General features: G+C 45.1%; 1 protein-coding gene and 1 long non-coding RNA gene across 2 annotated transcripts in view; one reads left to right on the top strand and one right to left on the bottom strand.

Moving 5' to 3' along the window:
* Window positions 1-22,790, bottom strand: part of Ca10 (carbonic anhydrase 10) — a 476,615-nt gene that overhangs the window by 47,467 nt on the left and 406,358 nt on the right. The window lies entirely within an intron of this gene.
* Window positions 7,028-21,207, top strand: LOC104859528. The gene is made up of 4 exons (XR_779416.2): window positions 7,028-7,103; window positions 8,622-8,711; window positions 16,280-16,397; window positions 20,873-21,207. It is a non-coding gene; the product is annotated as an uncharacterized LOC104859528 (long non-coding RNA).

The following is a 22,790-nucleotide window of genomic DNA, read 5'->3' as shown; positions in this document are numbered from 1 at the left end:
AAAAAAAAAAAAAAAAAAAAAAAAAAAAAAACCTTCTTCCTTCAAAACTCTAGGAGAACCAGGAAACTGGGGCAATGTACAAATCCAAAGTTTTAGGGGATATTTGTAGTTGCTATGAAAGGCAAGATTTGTCCCTACTAACCACTATCCTTTACCCACAACTATTCTTGCAGCCTTCATCTTCATGGGGGCTGTATTGCTGGCTTTGGAATTAGAGCTGGATATGATTTTAGCTTAGTCTCTTCCTAGCTGGGTGAACCTGGGCAAGTTATGTAAACTTTCTTAAGCTTAATTTTCCACTCTGCCAAGGGAATTTAATAAAACATTGTGGTAAGATTGAGCACGTGTGAGACTGGAACAGCACACTATCGGGGCCCATAGTGGTGACCAGGGAATATGTTCCTGCTCTCTTTGCTTCAATGAGCACAGACCAGTTTCTGCTGCCAATGGTGCTGCTGTCATAGAGTAGTTCAGAAAATGAGAGGAAACCAATTTTAGCCAAGCAAGGCAGTGATTGGCATAAGGTGGGGTGTGGTCTGGATGATTCTTTGTGTCAGGTGACATCCTGTGTGCTCAAGGTTGCTTAGCAGCACGTTGGCCCCACTAGGTGCTAACAGCTCTCCACTTCCAGTCTTGACAACTCGTATTGTTTCTAGATGTCTCCAAATGCTCCTTGTAGGCCCTGCTGCCCTTGGTTGAGAAGCACTGATTTAAAAAGTGGTAGATGTTCTCGATAAAGGGTGAAATATGGAATTGCTTGTTTTTTTTTTGGTCTAAGCAAAAAACCCAAAGTATAAACCTCCAAAATCTATGGCTTGTAAATACTATACAATACACCAGGTTTTAACTGAATGCTGGGCCCAGCTTATGTCCTGGGGCCACACAGAAACAAGACATGGCCCCCATTCTGCAGGCACAAGCAGTCTTTTTTAATTTTTCCTTTGCAGAGTTCCACCTGGAGAAGAAGGCTCTTGCAACTCTGGCTGCCAGGAAGCCAACTGTCTTCCATTTCTACAGTCAGGGCTGCTGTGGGTCTCTGTTAAACTTGCAACTGGGCTGCCGGACTGAGGAGAGGAGAGGCCTGGTGGATTCATGCAGGGGTTTATTCTGAAGGCCCTGCCAAGGCATGAGCTGAAACTGGTGGCAAAATAAATAAAAGTTCCCATTGGCACCGTGGGGAGGCTGGCTTTGTCTCAGGGGACGTGACTTGGTTGACAAGAGAGATTATATGGGGTGTGTTGTTATTTGAATGAGTGTAATGCATTTGGAGCTCAAGGCAGAAGGTGGTTTTTGTAAACCAGGAGACAAGCAAAGTAAATGCACTGGGTCAGACTGTCCTGCTCTGTGGTTAAAGGTGGAAAGGGGATGGCAAAATACAGTTACTCAATGTGGGAAAGTGAAGGGAATTCAACAAACGTATCAGATCCTGCCTTAAAGGATCATTTAGTGTCATTCCCAAAGGTTTTACCCTCCCCACTCTAAACCTGCAGACATGTTCTGTATGAGAAAGTTCTGCAGTATGGTGTAAGGATTGGAGAGAGGGAACTGTCTTTGCAACACCCATAATCGAAAGTGATGAAGCGACAGAGCACCACTTGACAAAGGCAGGAAGAAGAAAGACGCCCCATGACTTCAAAAGGCAAGGCAGTGCTGGGTGTTTGATACATACACCATCTCCTTTAATTCATACAGAAGCCAAGCTACTGGTGATTTCCCAGCTAGGTGGGCTGACTACACATCTGGTCATCTTTGTCCCTCCCTTGGACCTACTGAATCCAGCTCTGGGAAAACACAAGAAATCAGTATTTTTAACATCACTTCAGGGGCTTCTAATGGTTCAGCTAGTTTGGAAAACACTTCATTAAACTGTATTTCATCATCTCCAAGTTCTAGGTGTGGAAATGGGGCCTCGCCGGACCTCTGCTGCTAAACCCTTTGGCTTCAGGTCCAGTTGCCTCTCAGACAAGAAGGCCTGCAATTCATGCCTGCTTTGCATTTCATCTCTGCCACTCAGTGTGGTGGACAGGGCTGAGCCCCTGGGGCCGTAGTCTGAGGCCTTGAGTTACAGCTCTGCAGGTTATTAATTCTGTGATGCTGGGTGATCTCCTAAAGTTCTCCTGGTCACAGTTTTTTCAGGTGTAAAATGGCAATAAACATACTTGCTCCAGCTTCCTCTAGACTCATTGTGTGGATCAAATGAGATACTAGCCGTGAAAGAATTTTGGACATGGCAAAGCCACCTAAAAGGCTGTCCCATTATTGAGTTCTGATGAAGTCTATGCCCACTTATCTGTGTTTCTTTTTTTTATGTGCCATGCAGAAAGCTCAGAAAGTTTCTTTTCACCTCTGGATCACTTCCCATTGTGCCGTCCATGTGAAGACAAGAAATTCACATTTATCGACAGATTAAATAAAGTAGGGAAAATGCCCTACTTCAAAGGCTGCTGCTTGGTGTAAGGAACTCCACCAAGGGCCTCATATCCAAAGTCATCTGACAGTGTGTTGTGAATTCCTCATAAGTGATAGCAAAGGTTTCCCTGGATTGATTTGGGCAACTATTGTTAACCAGGGTCCTGCGCAGCAAGTGCAAGGGCTGCCCACGTCACGTGAGAGCGCCCTCTAGTGACTGAGACTGTCAGTGCACCCCAGCCACCATGTTTGTCCCCACCCACTCTTTGGGTTTATCAGTGGGGCGCTGGTGACCTGTGGTGAAGGATGGTCCTGAACGCTGTATGACATCTAGTGTCCTGGGCCACTAAATGCCAGCCTTGCCCCCGAGTCATTGTGGCCACCTAACACACCCACCCATTTCCAAATGGTGGACAGGGCCTGGACATCTGGGGGAGTAAAGGAGCCTTTTGAGAAGGGGCTTCAGAAAGGGAGGGTTTGAACAATACATTGAAAGCTCTGGCCCGCAGGATTAATTTGCTCGCCATGAGCCTGGAACTGTTATTCACGCCAACGTGCCCCCTGCACACTAGGGCTCACCCAGGTGCTCTCCAAGTGTTTGTGAAGAGAGGAAATTGATTCTTTGATTAATTATTTCTCAGGCTTCCAAGAAGGGTTTATGATGTCTTAAAATATTAAAGAGAGTAAGCGGAAAAGAATGAAATAAAATCTCATTAAAAAAGCTGTACAGGCTCCTGGGATGGAGAGTTTAGGTGGATCCAGCTTTCCTCATTTCTCAGTTCCCCCCAGGCCTTGAATTCCTGCCTGTATCCACTCAACGACCCCTTTTAGGGCTCATCTGTAGATCAAAGTTGAATCGGAGGAGGTTCTTGAGCGGGATGAATTATTTACAAGGGATGGCTCCTGGTGGATTCACCAGCTGAAAATGCCAATAGATGTTTGATCTCCAGAAATGTCCTTTACAGTTAGGCCAGAGAGGGTTGAAGCACGCACCCAGCTTGGTTAGAGACGGGCAGAGGCGTGCTGGTATGGGCAGTCAATACAAGGAATGGGGTCTGTGGATGCTGAGGCAGGAGGTGTCCAGACGCAGAGTTTGGTGCGTCTTGAGAGCCTCCTTCAGTGTCATCTTCGGGGCAGCAGGGGAAGCCCCGAAGGCAGCTGGGGGAAGGAGCACTGACTCGGCTGTCACTGTGTCTTCTGGATAAAGAAAACAGACGACCCCATGTCCAGCCCTAGTGTCTCCTCCTGCCTCTGATTCAGCGCCCTGTGTTACTGATGCTCATGACCCCCGCAATGGCCCTGCGGGAAGGGTGCTGAATCTGCTAACCGCAGCTTCTGCAGGCAGCTCACATGGCTCAACCTTGCAGTCAAATGCAGAGAGGCCCGGATCATTGAAGGACTTGGGAGAAGGGATGATAAAACACAGTGCAGTGTGGGCAAATGTCCAATAATATGACTCAGAACCATCAGAAGGAGGAACAGCTGCTAAATGGATGGGTTTGCATGCCGGTGACCAGGGACTAGCGATGGCCTGGGGCACAGCCAAACAGTTGACAGAGGAGGCTGGAGAGGCTGGGAACAGAGCCTCTGAGAAGAGGAGAGTGGCCAGGTGAACCTTCTCCTCCCAGGTGCCCAGTGCTCCATCAACAGGGATTGGCTGCTGCTTTCCGGGCTCCCTTGCCAGCTTCTCTGTTCAACTACCTGATGTCAAGTTGTACAGGATTTGAGGGTGCCCAGGACTTTCTCAGGGTGCCCCAGGGCTTGGACAGTGGCCTTCTTGGATCATGATTTCTTCAGAGAATCTCCATCAGTCCTTTGACTGCAATCAGCACCCATACCCTGATGATACCCAAAGTGAACTCTTCCCTTGACCTCTCCCAGAACCAGGTCAATGGGTCTCAAAACATTTCACATTAAACACACCCAGGGCATATCAAGAAACAAAAAACCAACCTAGGCCGATTAATGTGTAACGAAGTTTGAGAAGCACTGTTCTCCATGCTATCTGACCTCATTTTGCGTTATTCTCTCCTTTTCTGTCAGGCCTAGCGGTTCTGGTCTGAAATACACCAAGCTCATTCCCATCTTTGGAATTTTGCACCATTTCATTTGCCTAAAATGTGATTTCCTGGATCTTCACAGGGTTTCCTGGCCTGGATATGTGGAGTGCATCATAAATGTAATCTTCCTCAGTTATCCAGTAGGTGTCATTTATTACCATTTAGAATTTTCTTGTTTACTTGTTACCTACCAACCCCCACTGGAATGTTAATTCCATCAAATGGAACTATTGTCTATGTTGGTCATCGCTGAATTCTCGGTGCTCAGTGTAGAGTTTGGCCCAACACAGGTGCCCGATACATCTATGTTGAATGGATGAGTGAATTTTGTCAGTGAAGACAGCAAGGCTCAGGGAAACTGGATTAGGATTTTGTAGGTTGTGGTGGCTGAATGCTATGGCCCGTCCTGGTAGTTTCCAGAGCAAAGTTCTTTTTTTTTTGGTTGATCTAAGGTGAAACGAGGAAAAACAGTTCATTATGGTTCTATGAAGTATAAGCAACTTGTTTTATTTATGAGATCATTCCTTTCCTACTTTTTACTACTAAACGACTTCGCTTTTACAAAATGCTATTGGCAATATTGTACAAGTTATTTCTAGATTTATTTTAACATTCTTGACAAAATAAAAACTGCAACCATCCAATGTTACAGTTTAGATTTACAGTGGCCCCCAAAAGCTTCATTTGTTAGATGACTGCATCACGGGAGCACACTATTCTCATCAGTAGAGGCATCAATAGATTCATTTATTGACGAGTTTAGTCAAAAAAATGTGCTGCTAAGAGGTGGGGTTTAGTTAGAGGTGGGTACCTGTGGGGTGTATTCTTGTTTCAGTTCCTCCCTTCTTTCTATTTCCCAGCCACTGTGTGGTGAGGTGCTTTCCTCCAGCAAGCCTTTCTGCCATGCTATTTCTGCCTTAGAGCCAGCTTGCCATGGACTGAACCCACTGAAACCATAAGTCAAAATAAACCTCTCCCCCTTTGGGTTTCAGGTGTCAAGTATGGTGTCTTGACAGTGGATAAGTTGACTAAAACTCCTAATAATGTTCCTATTTTTTTTTTCTTAAACAGTTGTGATTGTGGTCTCTAACTTCAAAGAATGCTCCCCTGACCCTGACCTACTGGCAGTCATGCTTCTGTGCGGTTCCCTGTCATGTAGAATACAGTGGAATGATAAAGCAACAGGGGAAAGACAGCTGTGGTATGAAGACACTCAAGCCACCCCAGGGAGAAGTGTGTGTGGGAGGGACTGAGGCCTCCGGCCACCAGCCAGCGCTGACCCACTCTCCACATGGATGTGCCACTTTGGAAGTGGATCCTCCACTCCAGCCATGCCTTCAGATGACAGCAGCCCTGCACGATCTCCCCCTGCAACCACTCAGAACAACTCCCAGCTCATTCCCTCCCAGATTCCTGATCCCTGGAAACTGCATAGGATGATAAGTGTTGGGTTGGTTTCATTGTTAAGTTTGGGATATTATTTAGCAATGGGTAACTAGAATGTTGATAGTAACTCATAAAAATCCAAGACTTTACAGATCTCTGCATTGTTCTAAGCACTCCCGATTTATAATCTTTACCACTAACCAGTTGAACCCCGAAACCTCTTTAAACTTCAACTTTCTTATCTAAAGAATAGGAATAATAATTATCCTTGCCTCTGAGGCACAAGAGGCTTAAATGAGATAATGCTTGTGTTTAGAACTATTATTTGTTGTTGTGCATGTGACCCATTATCAGCATTTTTACTTTGCATCTTATTTCTGTGACTGTATCATGTCACTCCTCCATAACTTTGCAGTACCATATATCTCTGCCTGAAGTTCATCTCTTCTCCGGTCTACTTGCAGAACTACTCCTTCTTCTAGACCTCTGTGTTTCATTTCCCAACCATCCTGGAGTAGCCGCTCGTTTCTTCTTCTGCCTCCTCTTTGTCCTCTCCTCTCTCTTGTAGCGCTTGTCACATATTTAATTCATTCTTCACACACCCATCTCCCCTCGTATCAAACACTTACTTGGCCTTTTCTCTGGGCCAGGTGCTGTCCTAACACTTTTATATATATTGACTTGTGACCCTCGCAATAGGCCTGCGAAGCAGGTGCTTCTGTTTTGTAGCAGAGGAAAATGAGGCCCAGAAGGGTTAAGCATGTGGTAGAGTTAGGAGTCAGGGCTAAGACCTGGGCACCTTGGCTCCCAAGGCTGAGATCTTAACGCCATCAAGCTGCCCCTTCTATGAAGAGAAATCCCCTCGTGGACAGGCACCCCGACTCACTGATGTCAGCCTTCTCTCTCCAGAACTCACTGAGTTTTTAGAACAAGGGAAACTTGTGATCAAAGTAACAATAGCTGCTTACTATCCACTCTATAGATTCTCTCCTGGGCACTTTACAATGCAGAGATTTCTTAAATTCCCATGTATGAGCAAGAACCCTAGGGCTTAGGGAGGCTTAGAAACTTCCCCGTAAGACTCCCAGTGCCAGAAACCTCCAGAGGATGAGGACGCTAGCCAGGGTCACCTGATTCCAAAAGTCATTCTCTTCTCACAGCGTCACAGTAGTCTTGGAACGGACGGGTGGATGGATGGATGACTATGTGTTGGAATGCCATGTGCTGTGAAGATGACGAAGGAGAAAGGTGGATAATCCACGCACACTTCCTTCTACTTTGCGAGAAGCACAGTTTGGAGTAATAGCGGCGTTACTGAGACACGGGGACGTGACATCACAGGAAGGGGAATCATTGGCTCTGTGCTTGACATATTTTATTCGACATTATCCGCCTAGCACCAGTGATAGCTTCCAGCACACAGGCTGACATTTGCGGTGCATTCGGACCCATCCCCGCCTCCTGCTTTAGAGACTATGCCTGCTGCCCTTTCTTCCTCCTCCCCTCTTGTCCTCCTTTTTCTCTCCTTTCCTCCCTTTCTCCTTCCTTCTCAGCCTTGCTACTATGTCATTTTGAATGCTTTTATTTTAAAATTGGCAAATAGAAAACATATATATACGAAATAACTAAATTGAGCTAATTAACACCTATGCTTCACATCCTTATTTTTCATGGTGAGAGTTTAAACTCTACTCTCAGAAATTTGAAGAAGTACAATATCTTATTATCAGCTGTGGGCACCATGTTGTAGAACAGATCTCTCGATCTTATCCCTCTGTCCTTCCTGTTGAACTGAAATTTTGTATACTTTGACGAACATTTCTCCAGTCCTCTGCCCATCCCCTGGCTTCCAGGAACTGTTTTACTCTCTATGAGTTACTTCTGTGAGTTAAACATTTTTAGATTCCCTGTGTATTAAGATCACTTAGCATTTCTTTCTTGGTTCTTGGATTGCTTCATTTAATATAATATTAGTCCTCCAGGTTCATGAGGCTGTTGCCAGATGTCAGGAAGTCCTTAATTTTTAAGCCTGAACAATTCCTCATTATATATAGGTGTAGATATATCTATATATCTATGCATGTCTTTCCTCTGCAAATATTACATTTGCTTTTTCCATATCTTGGTTATGGTAAATAATACTACAATGAACATGGGAGTACAAATGTCTCCTTGACATACTGATATAATTTCCTTTGGATAAATACCCAGTAATGGGATTGCTGGATCATATGGTAGTTCTGTTTTTAACTTTTTGAAGAACCTCCATACTGTTTTCCATAATGACTGTGTTAATTACTTCCCCACCAACAGTGTGCCAGAGTTCCCTTTTCCCCACATTTTTACCAACATTTGTTTTTTCTTTCTCTCTCTCTCTTCTTGCTACTCCCTTACAAGTCTGAGACTCCCTCCTTTCCTCACTTCCTCCCTCTCTCTCCTCCCCTCCTTCCTCTTTCTTTCTCTCTTCTCTCTTTCTTTCTTCCTTCCTTCCTACCTTCCTTCCTTTCCTCCCTCCCTTCCTTCTTTTTTTTGATGCAGACTCTTGCTATGTAACCCAGGCTCACCTTGAACTCGATCTTCCTGCCTCAGCTTCCTGGGCACTGGAATTGCAGGCATGTGCCACCATACCTAGCTACTTTTCATCTTTTAGATGATAGTCATTCTAATAGCTGTGAGGTCCTATCTCATTGTGGTTTTAATTTCCATTTCTCTTATGATTGGTGATGCTGAATGCTGAATATTTTCCCATTTTATTTTGGTTCACAGTTTGTAGAAGTTTAAGTCGATAGTCAGCTGGCTCCAACACAGGACAGTATGGCAGAGTGGCAGCACAGAGGAGAAACAGTCCATGGAAGGGTAAGCAGCAAGCCCACCTTCTTTCTGCCTCTTTATATTCCATCAAGGGCTATAAGCCAATAGGTGCCACTCACACCCAGGGTAGGGTTTCTCTCTTGAGTACATCTTTCAGTCACACACTAGAACTATGCTGATCCACCTAAGGGACTAATCCAGATATCACACATCCTTAATCCATAGTCACACACCTTAGATCCAGCGACCTCCAAAAAGCCCTACCTATGAGCACCTGAGACTTTGAAGGGGTCACCTAGATACAAGGGATAGCAATAACCAGCATCTCTTCTTTTCCCCTCAATACAGCCTCTGGTAACCACTATTTACTCTCTTGGTTTCTGTGAGTTTGGTGAGATATAAGTGAGATCATACACATATAAATCAGATCGTTCTGGACCTGACATATTTCCCTTAGCATAATGTCTGACAAGCTCATTTATATTGTCACAAAAGCAGGGTTTCTTTATTTTTTAAGGGCTAATGTCCCATTGTCTGACTGTCTGTCTGTCCTCCCTTCCATCCATCTATCTGCATGTCATCTATTGTAATTTCTTTATCCATTAGCCCACTGGTGAACACATAGGTTGTTTCTGCATGTTGGCTATTATGCATAATTCTGCAGTGAGCACAGGAGTGCAGACATCTCAGTGAGACTCTGATTTCACTGCCTTCAGGTGTATAACGAGAAGTAGGGTTGCAGGATGTTAAATTGATTCTGCTTTTACTTCTTTGAGGAACCTCTATATTATTTTCTAGCTTCCTTTGAATCAATATCTCCTTTTAACCAGAGACACACACAGCCTACACCCCCCCTACCCCAGTTCACACAGATGCCTGTCTGCTGGTTGGTGTCCTCAGGTTCCTCACACCTGATCTTTGCTTATTTTAAGCTAAGATAGCTCTCCCGAGCATGGAAAAAAAATCAGACCAGGCAGTTTAAAAAAGCATCATAAAGGAATCGGATAACTTAATGATTGTGTGTTGGTTGGCTGCTGTCCTTTCAGAAGGTCTAGTGCTATGTGGCAAAGTTACTTGCAGGATCTGACAGATGGCTCACAGTTACACGGTATTGCTGATCTTGTCACAGTGAAATCTATCAAGTGCCAAATTCTCCCGAGCAGATGTGAGTACAAGTTTCCTTTCCACATGGGGCTCAATCTCTTCACGAGAGTGTTGGGGGGGGGATTTATAGGCAAACAATTGCAGGATGAAGAGAGGGTGACTGTTATTAGTATCAATTACAACCACTTGCATTCATCTTGTGCTTTATGCCTTTTCAATAACTTTCCACAGATGTCCCCTCATTTGATTCCTGCAGCATCCCTGTAAGGTGGATGTAAGATTGAGGCAGGGAAACCCAGGAAGGCAAGCGAGGCGCTTTCCATTCTTCTTCTCAAGGACCCATACTAAGTTTGCATCAAGGTTATGGCCAGGGTGCCATCCTTGGGGTGGTGGGCCGCCAGGTTGAGTGAAGGTGTAGGGAGAACTAGCTCTGGCCCTAATTTGAAGATGTCTTGGAAAAACAGTGGAAGTCCTTGCGCGGGAAATACTCTTAGCTGGGTCCCTGCGGGGGCCCCCTAGTGGTCTCTCCGCGTCTGTGCTTGCCCAGTTTCCATCTGTCCTCAAGGCGGCAGCCAGGGTGAGGATTCCAAACATATTTCAGATCAGAACCCTTCCAAGGCTCCGCAGCATCCTCAGAGTGAGAGTACAATCCTGGCAGAGGCCTTCAAGGCCCTCTGTGACCTAGTGGCGCTGGCCTCTCTCTCTGTGTCTCCCACCTCTGCCAGCGCGTTCTCCGGCCACCTCGGTCTCCTTGGTGACCCTCAAACATGGCTCCTTTCCCTTCGGGGCTCCATGGTTCCTGCATCATCTGCCATGCTCGCCTCCCATCTCGACTTGGCTCACGCCTTTGCTGCCTTCAACCTGCTCAGACCTCACCTGCCCAGTGAAGCTTGACCTGATTCCCATCACCTCCCTGTCCCGCCGGCCTACTCCTTCCCTCTGCCCTGTTCCGTGTGCTACTTTTCTGTATCACATCACCGTCATCTAACATACTTATGTGTTAGGTTCCCAGGGCTTTGGTAACACATTACTGCAAGATTCATTAACTACTTAAAGCATCTGAAATTTACTCTCACGGTTCAGGAGGCCAAAAGTCTGAAATGAAGATGTCTGCAAATTGGCTCGTTCTGGAGGCTGAGGGAGAAACAATCTTTGCTCCCGGTGGTTTCTGGCAACTGTTGACGTTCCACCTGTGAGCGTCCAAATGTCCCTCTTCTTACACAGGTGCCAGTCATTAGATTAAGACCCGGTCCTAACACAGCTGTAAGACCCTGTCTTCTAATAAGGCTGCATTCTGAGGCACTGGAGTTAGGACTTGAACCTATCTTTTTTGGAGGGCACAACTCAAACCACAGTCCCATCTGATTTATTGTTATTATTGCTTATCATCTGTCTCCTTCTGCCAAGTCGTCTCTGCAAGGGCTGAGGCCTTTGTTATATGGTGGATCAGTTGGATTCCAAGACTCTCAGCAAATGTCAGCTCCCCCTTCCCCAAGTTCTTCACCCTTTAAACATTATTTACATCCCAAAATGATAGTCTCACAATAGATAATTCTCAGTTGTCTACCGCTATTTGGGAACTGGCCAAGAAAGTAATTTTACAGTCATTTCTAATGTATTGCCAGATGAATCCTATTTTGACAAATAAGACATTCTGTCAAATTTTCTATCTTGCATCCAGATTCCATTTTCATAGAGGCTCCCGTGGTCCACAGAAGCTTCTATGACTTGAGTCAGAGTTCTCAGGTATATTGTCTCAGACATAATCTCTTTTGTCTGTGGCCTTGCAGTCCCGGATGCCCAGGCCACCCATCCTGCCCATCTGGCCTTCAGCTCAGTACTTTGTGCAGATGTTACAGCTCCTTCTACACCACTGATCCGGTCCTCCCCTCTGAGAGCCAGAAAGGACGCTAGCATTCATCCACTCCTTCACTCTGTGATACATTTCCTGAGCACCTACTATGTGCCAGGCATCTTGAGCTTCCCTTTCTACCTACTTTGTGCCCCACAGCACTCTACCAGGTAGACTGCGGTCCCTGCATTCTGGGTGAAGGTGTGGGGTTAGAGAGGTTAAGAGACTTGTGATTACTCAGCTGGTAGGTGGAAGACCCAGATACAAAGCTGGGCTTCTGATCTCTAAAGAGGAAGCCCTGCTCTTGAAACCCAGCTCCTGTTTTAATTTGAAGAAGAGAAAAGCAGACCCTTCTCAGCTTCTTGTTTTAGATTACTCTTCTTGCCCCTTTTTGGTGACAAAGTTCTTATTCCCCAGTGAGCAGATAACTAGCTTGATGTTCTCTGTGCTGAGAGCACCCTCACCTCTGAAGGGCTCATTTCATCATTGTAAGGGCAACCTTGGGCAGGTAGAGCAGGTGTTGTGTGCTGGTGGCTTCCACTTGCACCCCAGACACCTTTTACCTCCTTTGCTACTGACCTGGGGAGACCAGCTGTGTGCACCATGTGGCCAGCTCCATTGTCCTTGGCTCTCACAGGTATTACCAGTGATCACCCTGTGGGAAATCACAAGCAGGAGGATTGGGGCTGTCAGGGTCCTAACCCCCTCGTTCCTGCCATGTGAAGTCTTGTGGTGGGCTGTGTTCCAGAGAGCCTTCCTCCCTGGTTTTATAATCTCTCCTGCCATTTGCCGTTTGGCCCTCCAGCTAGTAAGAGCCAGGCTGTTGCTGTCTCTCTCTGTTAGTGCTTTATACCACGGCTCCCTTACACTCACACATTCTCCTCACATGATCCAGTTTTGTGTGCTCCATTCAGACCCTATCGGAGATTTGTTGTACACAAATGACTGTGCCCATCTGGCAGAAGAGGAGAGTGAAGCTCAAAGAGGTTGAGCGTCTTTCTCTGGGTCATATGGTAGAGAAAGTGGCTGACTGGGGACTTGAATGACGTTCTGGTTTAGTGCTCTAAGGTCATGAAGGAAAGTCCAAGTGACCCGATCTAAGCCTTTAGTAAGATGTTTTGTGTACAGTCATTTGGTGATCAATAAACATTGGCTGATGACAAATAAATTTGCTTTGTCTATTAGTCACAATGATTACAGCTGAAACAAGTACCACTAGGAAGCCATCCCATTTGAAATACCGTTATCACTTAAAGAAAACTGGGCATGTCCCTAGCAGGTCAGAATCCAAATATAGGGTTAGGCAAGCTGCTTAGACTCATGGCCTCACTTTTCTTGTTGATAACAGCAGGACAATCCTCATCCCCTGTACTGTTGTGAAGAGTATATGACAAAATATCTATCAAGTGTGCATTTTGATAATTGTTCCTGAGCCATCTTCCAAACACCCCATGCTCGTGGCTGGATATACTGTCTCATCAGCATTCCATTTGGAGTTTCCCCCTTAATGGGGTGTGGGATGAACAGGAGTAGAGGGGTGGTGAAGGATGAGCTCCCAAGGAAACACTTAGGAAACTGGGCTTTCTGCCATTAAAAGAAGCAAGTCTTTATGGGTGACCTAATTAAAGTTTTAAAAATTCAATTTGGACAGTTAGCAAGCTAGGCTCCTTTCCAGGAGGGATAAGGAGCCAGTGCATGACCTAGCTGATCCTGGGCTTCTCACCATCACAAACAATTTCAGGGAGCTTATCAGCTTCTTTCAGCAAGGGAGGCTGCCAGGACTCTGCCTTGGGTGAGGAGGTGCCCTCTGGGGCCACACTGATTGTGCTCCAAGGGTGGTTGCCAGGACTAGAGGATATGCTTTGTAGAATGGAAGATCATGAAGTGTGGTTCTCACTAGGGAAAAAAGGATTTCTCTTTCAAAAGAGTTATGTCATGGAAGTTTGTATAAAAGAAAGACCACCCTAAATCTATCCATCCATCCATCTCTCAGTTTATTCACCCAAAATGCACCTAGTACCTTTGGCTGCCAAACACTGAAGTTATAATATGAAATCCAACATAATCAGTACAGTGAAAGAGCTCCAGTCTCTGTAATCTCTCCTTCCCTTTGTCTCGTTGAGTCTCCATCCCACTGTTCCTTTAGGTCTTCGTACAAACTCCAGTAACTGAGACGATGGTTGTGAGCGCCAAGGCTTTCCATCAAAAGAGCTCAGTTTGGATGTCGACTCTTGAATTAAGTGGCCCTGTGGTCTTGGATAAGGCGCCAGTGCTGGAGGCTGACTGGGGATGAAGATGGGATTCCCAGGCTGCAATCATGCTGCACCCAAGAGCAAGGTGCTCTCTACGCCTCACCAAGGCTCTGGGGTGTCTCAAGTCCCCAGAGTCAGAAACCCTTGAAGCAAAAACGGATGTGACATCAGCTGTGACTCTGAAGCCCATATCATTTAGCCAGTGCTGAGGCCACTGCTGAGCTGCTGATCAAGAGTTCAGGCTGCAGAAAGGGTACAAACAGAAGGCTAGAGAGTTAGGATGCCACGGGCGGCAGCCGCTGTCCAAGGTGCTGATGCCCATCAATCTAGAGAAAGTTGGTTAAGCAGTTGAAAACACTTTGGAGGCAGCAGGGAAATTTATTACTTTTCTTGAATTTAGTTAAAAATGTTGTGGACAGCATCTACTGGGGCGTAATGTTTGAGAGCTTGAGCCAGGCCAGCCTGGGTGATGTCATGGTTCTAGCACTGAGTGGCTGTGTGGTGCTGGCCGAGCCCTTTTGGTCCAAGCTTCTATTCCCTCATCCCCAAGATCACGGTCACACCTGCCATTGGGTTGCTGGAGGAAAACATGAGGTTGGGTGCTTAACACTGGTGTCTGCTTGGAGTGCCACAAGTGGTAGGTTGCCAATGAAATGAATTACTCCCATTTTGTAATTCCTTGCTCACGTAAGGGTCTGTCCAGTTTGCATTTGCTTCCCGAGTGGGCCCTTTTTCTAGAAGTATTTCTATTCATGACCCAAACTTTGACTCATCTTTTATCACTTCCTACAGCATGCATGTCCACTAGCAACTACAGATGGCTCTCACTTTTGAATGTATTGAGGATCCAGCTGCTTCTCTCCTCTTCCACTGCCACTGCCTTGGCCTAAATCACCAGTGTGTCCTCCCCAGATGATGCAGTGATCCTCTAAGTGGCTTTCCTGTCCATCCCTTTGCCCCCTGACCTTCTCTTGGCACAAGGGCCAGAATAAGCCTGCTAAAATGTACATTAGATGGCACCACTACCCTATTTAAACCTCGAATGTCCTGTACACTTAAGAATGAAATGCAAACTCAGATTCCAACTCTCAAAACTTTCAGGATGTGATCCTTCTGACCCCACTCCTTCTCCTAACACTTGAGTTCCAGCTATCACTTGCCACACACCAGGCCTGCTCCTGCATGGAGACTGGCACCTCTTACCTAGAAACAATGCAGATTGGCTTTCTTATCTCCTTTAAGTCTTTATTCACATGCCCATTCTTAGAGAGGTCTCCTATGACTGCTTTATTTAATGCTGCAATTTCCTGTCCCTCAGTGGGTTCTCCCTCAGTACCCAGATCGTCATAGAAGTAATATTCTGGGTGCCTAATAAATAGCACATGAATGAATGAATGAATGGTCACCACAGTTCTTGGGGGAGAGGATACCTTTGTGTACAGGTGGTCCCTTACTCATAATCATTCCACAGGTAACTTTTTGAATTCATGATGGTGTGAAGAGATGCCCATACAGTCATTCTGTTTTTCACTTTCAGTATAGTAGACAATAACTTTCATGAGATATTCATCACTTTATAATCAAATAGGCTTTGTATTAGATGATTTGCCCAATGATATGCCACTGTAAGAGTTCTGAGCACTCTTAAGGGGAGCGGGCTAAGTGATGATGTTCAGAAGGTTAGGTGTATGAAGTGAATTTTCAACTTGTACAGGGTCAGTATGGACATAAGTCCATTGTAAACTGAAGCGGATCTGTGTCCTCAGAAAGACTCCTAGATTGTAAGGTTGGTGAGTGCCAGGTCACTGAGTTTTCTTTTTGCAAGAGGATTCTGCCACAATCACATCTTGGAATCTTATGGGCTGCAGAGTCACTCTTGTCCTTAGATGTCCCCTGAAGCATCAACCACTGTGGCACATTTTCACAGTGGTCAGAAGTGACACAGACAAGCCACGATGCTTTGAGTTCTTCAATTAGATTCTTCTGTCTAGAAGGCAGAGCCAGGATATTGCCTAAGTCCTTCTCTGGTGGAGCCTAGGAGGGAGGGAGAGGGTGTAGATGCTGGGTGATACAGCCCTGTAGGCCGACGGGACAAGTGGGGGAGCACAGGGTGCAACAAACCTACATCCACCGAATTCTTAGTAACCTATGCAACTTGTCACTTATTGTGATTGTAGAAAATTGGGTGCTAATAAATTTTTATTTTGCATTCTCATAGGGAGAAACTGAAAATAGAAAGCATATAGAGTGAGTTTAATTTCTTCAGGTGGACTGAGCTGTGCATTTTTCTCAAATGAAGTACAATATCAAAATTAGTCTTGTAGACTGTACAAACAGGTGCTTGCTTATTCCTCTGCTCATTTGCTTCTCCATTCATATGCTTATGTTTCTGTCTTCTCATCCAGCAAATACCCTGAGCCTAGGAAGAAACCACCAACTGCTATGTGTCGGGCAGATGTCTGGATACAGAAGTCAACAAGCTGAGCAAGATCCCTGGGCCTGGGATTACAGTGGGGAAGACAGGTAAGAGACTAATAAAAAAAAATAGAAAAAATAACTTCAGATAGTGATGAGTATTAGAGACAATGAAATCAGTGAGTGACGCAGAGTACCAGGAGTTAGAAGGCGAGGCTACTTCAGATGGTTGGGCGGGGGAATGCTTCTCTGGGATGGAATTTGAAGATGAGGCCTGAACAGTGCGGGTGGGGTCACCCAGCCAAAAGGAGAACTAAGGTTGATGGTCCCCAACCCTTGAAAAGCATTAAAATGCACCAGGGCACTTTGAAATAATCCTGATCCTAGACCCTACTTCCAGAGGTGGTAATTTGATTGATCTGGACTTGAGGCCCAAGGAGTTCTAGAGCAGGGTTTCAGGCCATGTATCTTCTAGATTAGAAACAGAAGTTACTAGATAGAATAGCATGTGCAGAGACCCTGAGATAGGGAAACATCGGGAGTGTTCCCGAAGCAGAAAGAAGGCGGGAATGGCTGGAAGGCAGTGACTGAAGCTGAAGGAGGTAAGAGACCAACTTGGAGAGGGAGGGAGGGATTGTTCTGGCTGTGTGAGTTGGTGAGCGTGCCAGGAATCTAGAACTGAAATCTCAAAGTACGCAGGAAACTAAGGTTCCTGTTTGCATGCAGAGGCCTCATCTCACAGGTAGCCAGGGAGGCAGGGTGGATGGAGAACACCTCATACATCTCACTTCTTTGGTGTCATCACAGAGCAAACTAATCTGAACAGCAGATTTATTCTGGTGATCAGCTGCCTGTTTTCCTGGGGTGATCAATCTATGAAAAGTTTCCAAATTGTGTTAAAACTGCCAGTTTCTTGACAAACAGCACAGAATGTACTTTCCAGGGAGAGAAGTTCAATAATTAAAATGAGTCAGCACTGAAGAACTGGAGGGCGGTTTGATCTAGTTTAGCAGCTGACATTTTCTTAGCAGAAAAATGAAATATCCATAATATATTATTTTGTACCCAGTAGAAGTCAACCAGGACCACATTGTCTCAGGAGAGACCAGGAACAGCCTGCCACAAAACCTTTTTGAAGGCAACAGGAAACTGAGTCCTCAAAAGCAGAAGTTGGGTGGTGGTCTGGGGGCCGCGTCTCAGATGGCTGCGGGCTGGGGATTCTCCCCCAAGCTCTTGCAGGAAGACCTGCTCAGCATAGACAGCCCTCCTTCTACCAGTGAGGTTTGCGTTTGCCTAGAGTGCTGCTATAGGAGGTGGGAGGTTGGCTTGGTTGATGTTTTGTTTTTCTAAGGCAAGAGCTGTTAAAGGAGAAAATCTGCTTTCTCTGGGTGGCAAATGTCCTTGCAAAACACCCCTTGCTGAGTTTCCATGAAGAGTGAAAACTGCCAGCCCTGCAAGTGGCTTGGCTGGAAGTCTCAGTCTCTGCAAGAGGTTATGAGTGGTCCTCCCTGGGCCTTAGCCCAGGCCCTCTCCCTGGGGCTGGCTCCCCAACTTCAAAGGAAACAGAACAATTGGCTCCTCTCTGGCCTCCCAAAGTTCATGCAGTCATACGCCCAAGCAAATTTGTGTTAGATAGTGCCAAAGACTAAATAACATTTTGCTTTTATTTTTTTAAAGAAAATGTTTTTGCTTCACTGACAATAGTCCAAAAGAGGAAGCCTTCAATTAGAGTAGCAGAAAATACTGATTAGAATCAATCAACACCTCTAGAAGTTTAAACACTTAATTAAATGGTTCAGTAAACTTGAAGCTAAACTTGCAAACGGAAATCTCTTTTTATGAAAGGATTGCTTGGATTTTTAAAAAACACAATTATTCAACAAGCTCAATATCAACCTCACCAAAAAGCCCTGTGAAAATGATCAGGCAGGCAGTGCATTAATTTTCAATGCAACTCACACTTAGGTTAACACCATTACTCACAAGCAAAATCTCATGACTCCTATCAGCAGATGGGATGTTCTCACAGAAGTCTGGTTTAGTGATATACTATTGGGAAATTGGCAGTGACCATGTGGTGTTTTTAGTAATCCTGAATATTTTAAGAGTTCTCGGTTTCCTTAACCTCAATGCAAACAAAACCACACAAATACAAATAGATCTCACTAATTTTGTTCAATGTTAGAGAAGATCCATTCTGAACGAAAGAAAACATGAGGAGTGAAGGATTTTCAAAGACTTACATCTTATAATTCTTCTGCTACAGAATATAGCAAAACTAGGTGCCTTCAGTAGGGTTTCCTTAGACAAAGCCTGAGATGGTGAGTCCAATTCAAGGGATTTATCAAGGAAGTGCTCCCAAGATGAGGATATGTTCTCCAGAGAAGGGGAGAGAGGAGAGCAAGATAGAACAGGAGCCAATGTCCATGCTACAAAGTGTTTCAGCGTGAGCCCTGAGGAAAGTGCTGGAGGATGAATTATACAGCATTTGTGCTAGCTGAGGTGAGGCGGGAAGCCCAGTGATGCCTTCTGTCCCAAGTCCTTTAGTTGTTGGTTGTGGGCTTCTAGCAGTGGGCAGCATTGAGGGTGTGAAGCCTCCTGGGAAATTAACAGAGCGCAGTTCCCCAGGAAGAAGGTGGCTGTGAGGTGTGGTCAGACGAAGTCACAGTGGTCACCAGCTGAGATCTGGGCAGGAGAAAGGGTTCTACACTCCTGCATCAAGGAACTCCTGCCTCTTAAGAGATCGCTGAGTAACCTCAGGCAGGGACAGCAGCTACCTTCTATGAACAAGCCTAGTCTAAAGTGGGAGCCACTCCAGGCTAAATCCCAGTCTTGTTCATCTCTGAAAGTGGCAGTGAGGCAGCCAGTGAATGTGTTCATCAAATGGTGAATGCATCCAACTTTAGTGTCAGCTGAGCACAGGGCAGCTCTCATGCCCTTTCTGAACACTACACAAACACCCATGGGAAAGAAGAGAGCAGTATAGTGTTAGAAGGCATGGCTTAGAGCCTTCATGCAGCTTTCATTAGGCATGAAGATGTGCACCCAGCTGTCTTTAAAATATGGACGAGACAATTCCACCCAGCTTTTATGAAGTTTAAGAAAAATGGCACATGAAAATGCTTAGTAATTTAGATTTTTTCTTCTAGAATGTTTTTCTTTGGCAGAGAGGCTGGAGTACAGGAACAGAGACACTTAAATCTATAGGATTAGAAGTCTCTAGGAATAGAAGTTTACTCTATAAAGATCAAGCAATCCTGGGAACGAACTATAAAGTCAATAGGCAACAGAGATTGATATTGATCTACCAAACACACTTTCAGGGATGAAGCTACTACATAAAGTAAGAAAGACCTAGTGAGACCAGTCATGTTGTTTTACTTCCCAACATAGTTTGTAGGTGACACACTGAACTAACTGTAGAAAGTTTGAGTTGTAAATAAAACATGTGTTGACCACTGCTGAGATGTCTGTACACAGTGCTTACTACACCTCCTCACAAGTCCTGTGGAGTGATTCTCTCTCCTTTTTTTTTTTAAGTTTTCCAAAAACCAAGCAACACACCCTTCCTACCCAGAAAGAGTGAGTGAGTGAGTGGGTTCATTTAGAGAGGATGCAGAGCTGCAGAACTCCATGCTGTAGTGTTCCAAAGCTGTCTGGTGATCAGTCACCATCTCCAAAGGGTCTTCTTTCCTGCCCCTGCTGCGCAGCCATTTTGTGGGTCCATCACAGAAGATCATTGCTGAGACTCAGCCAGACAAGAAATCAGAGGCTAGATTTTTGTTATTTGGTAGCGCAAGGTCTTCATTTGTCCAACTGGACAGTTTTTCAACAAAGTGCTTTCCTAGTTCAGAGTTCCTGAAGAACTGGGAGCTGCTACTCAAGCTGACCTGTCCTACTCACTAAACGGTCTGAACAGTGTTCTTCTCTTCCTTGATTAGGCATCACACCAATGGCTGGACTTCAGGCCTGGTCAGGAGGAAGGAGCCTATGACAGATCATTTATTTTGGCCATGACCATGGCAAGGGAAAAGAAGTCTCAGAAGAGTTTAAAGTTAAACTAGGGAGGAGCATTACCTGCCTCCATCTAAGATGCCCAGTGGAGACAAGCAGAGGCCAAGTGGATGCTAGTTAGTCTGGTGTGTTGAAGGTGTGATCCCTAGAACTGTAGTGAGGAAGTGAAACCCTTAGGAAATGGGTTCTGGTGGGAAGAAGTTGGATCATGGGGGACTATGACATGTCACCTCTTCCTTTTGCTTTGTGTCTAGCCTTGGGGTGAATGGCTTGTCTCACCATATGTTTCCCACCATGATAGTCTGCTTTGCCATATGTCTGACCAACCATGGACTGAAGTCTCTAAAACTTGAGCCCAAATAAACCTTTCATCTTTGTAAGTTGGTGACCTCAGTTATGTTTGTTACAGTAATGGAAAGCTGACTAACACAAACACTTAATCCCAGGATCACAGACTAACTCCCTTGAACATGAGGGTGACTTGTTAGAGCAAAGGGCATTGTGTGGGCGATTAATGTGTTTTACTGTCCTGCTTAGCATTGATCTATTCCACCCTCTTTTGGAAACAGCATCCTGCCTTTCCTTCCATAAACTGCTTCTGCTGAATTCCACATGGCTCTGGAAGAACTATCTCAGCACTCTGGCCCAGGAATCCATGGCTTCAAAAAGCTGAAGTCAGCTTCTCAGGAATTTGAATTGTAAATGGAGTGCAATACAGACAGAAGGTGGCTGAAGACAAATGAGGTGGATGGCAGCATTCAAACAGAGATGATCTGCGATTTGTGCAACCTTGGGCAAGTTGTGTATGCTGTTAATATTCTCACCTGTTACATGGGGACAGTGACATCTACCCTCTCACAGGGCTGTTCAAGATTTAAATAAGGCAATGTATTAAAAGGGCCAAATATAGTGACTTGCACTAGACAAATAATTTCCTTCCTCCCTCTGGAGTCACCAGATGGGGTCTTCATCATCAGGGTTGTTTTACAGTGTTGGACCTTCTTCAGATTTTCAGTGTGGTCACATTTAAGTGCATTAAAGAGAGGCACTGATGTCAAACCCAGGCAATATGATTGGGAAGGTGATGGGCGCCCTTGCTTTGAAAAATGCACTTCTCTAGTGATAGGAGAACTTGAGTTTAGTTGTAGTCAGGGGTGTGCTCAGGTGAAGTAAGAGGAAGGAATCTACAGACAGAAGCATCCTTGGCAAGTAGATTCCCATCTATGTCTCTGGGATTATGTGAGAAGCGAGTAGGCAGGGAGGAACAAGAATTCATGGGCCCTATTCTGTGTTTGTGTTTTTGGCTAGGTTGGATGCTCAGTGCTCAGAGAATAAAAAAAAAAAAAAATTCCAGAGTGGACCAAGAGTCCTTTTCTCAAATTGTCAGCACTTCATGAGTTTTAGGTTGTCAATGGTCATAATCTTTACATTTTCACATTCTGACATTCTAAGTTTATTGCAGTCATGGAGGGGGTGGTGGCTTAAAACAATTTGGAGGTGAAGCCAGTTTTCTAGCTATTTTATTCAAAATTTGTGTTTCTTTCTATATCAGTATACATTATATAAAACAGTGACAACATGGCTCCATTTTTCTCCCCCGTGTTCCCCCTTGTGACAGTCCTCAGGGCTCCCTTAGTCAACATTTCTTCCTCCAGAAAATGAGATTGAATGATACTGTGTAGTGACTTGAATCATTTTCCAAGGAGTTTGATTGGGGTAGGAGGTGACACGATTAGGGAAAGGAAGAAAACATGCACCTATCCTAAGAAATCTACCCTTCAGAAAAGATGTCTAAGATCTTCATGGCTCTTTCTTCTGCCTCAGAAGTAATATTAATTCAGAAGGAAAGGAAAACAGAGAAGGCCAAGACATCGATCCTTTGGTTCTCTTCCCAGGCCCCTGTGCTCCTCTTTGGCTCCTCAGGTGATATGATCAGCAAGGTTCAAACATTCTCTCCAGTTACTACTTTAGGAACTTGGGAACCTCATTTAGCTGCAGTGATGTAAGCATATACTATGCCCCCCACCCCCTTTGAATGATAAGCCTCGATATCTTTTGTGATATACTTTATAATGCCTTGGTACATGTTATTTTCCTAACTTCTGTGAAGTGCTTTAAAAATTAACTGAACCCAAGGAGGGAGGCGCAGGAGCCTCAGTTGATAGAATTTCAGAAGCACAGGTCACAGTTGTGCTTGCGACTTGATGCAGGGACAGTCTTGTGGGACTGAGCCCCCAACCTGTGGGGTCTGACACTATTTCCAGGTAGATGGTGTCAGAGTGAAATTGAAAAGGAGGCTATCCAGCAGGTATCTGCTACAGAACTGATTACTTGGTTGCTGGTGTGAAGAAATCCTCCTGTGTTTTGGTGATCAGAAGTGTGGAATGCTGAGTGAAAGAAAAAGAAAAATCACTTGTGCTTTTTTTCCTGTGTCTCATGCTCCTGAAATCTCCCCTGCCTCCTTTTTATCACACAGTATTGTAGACT

This window comes from Fukomys damarensis, unplaced genomic scaffold (genome assembly GCF_012274545.1).
Source record: "Fukomys damarensis isolate Sample0158 unplaced genomic scaffold, DMR_v1.0_HiC HiC_scaffold_13, whole genome shotgun sequence".
NCBI lineage: Eukaryota > Metazoa > Chordata > Mammalia > Rodentia > Bathyergidae > Fukomys > Fukomys damarensis.
The sequence above is the reverse complement of the archived record's forward strand: the minus strand, read 5'-3'. Positions and strand labels throughout refer to the sequence as shown.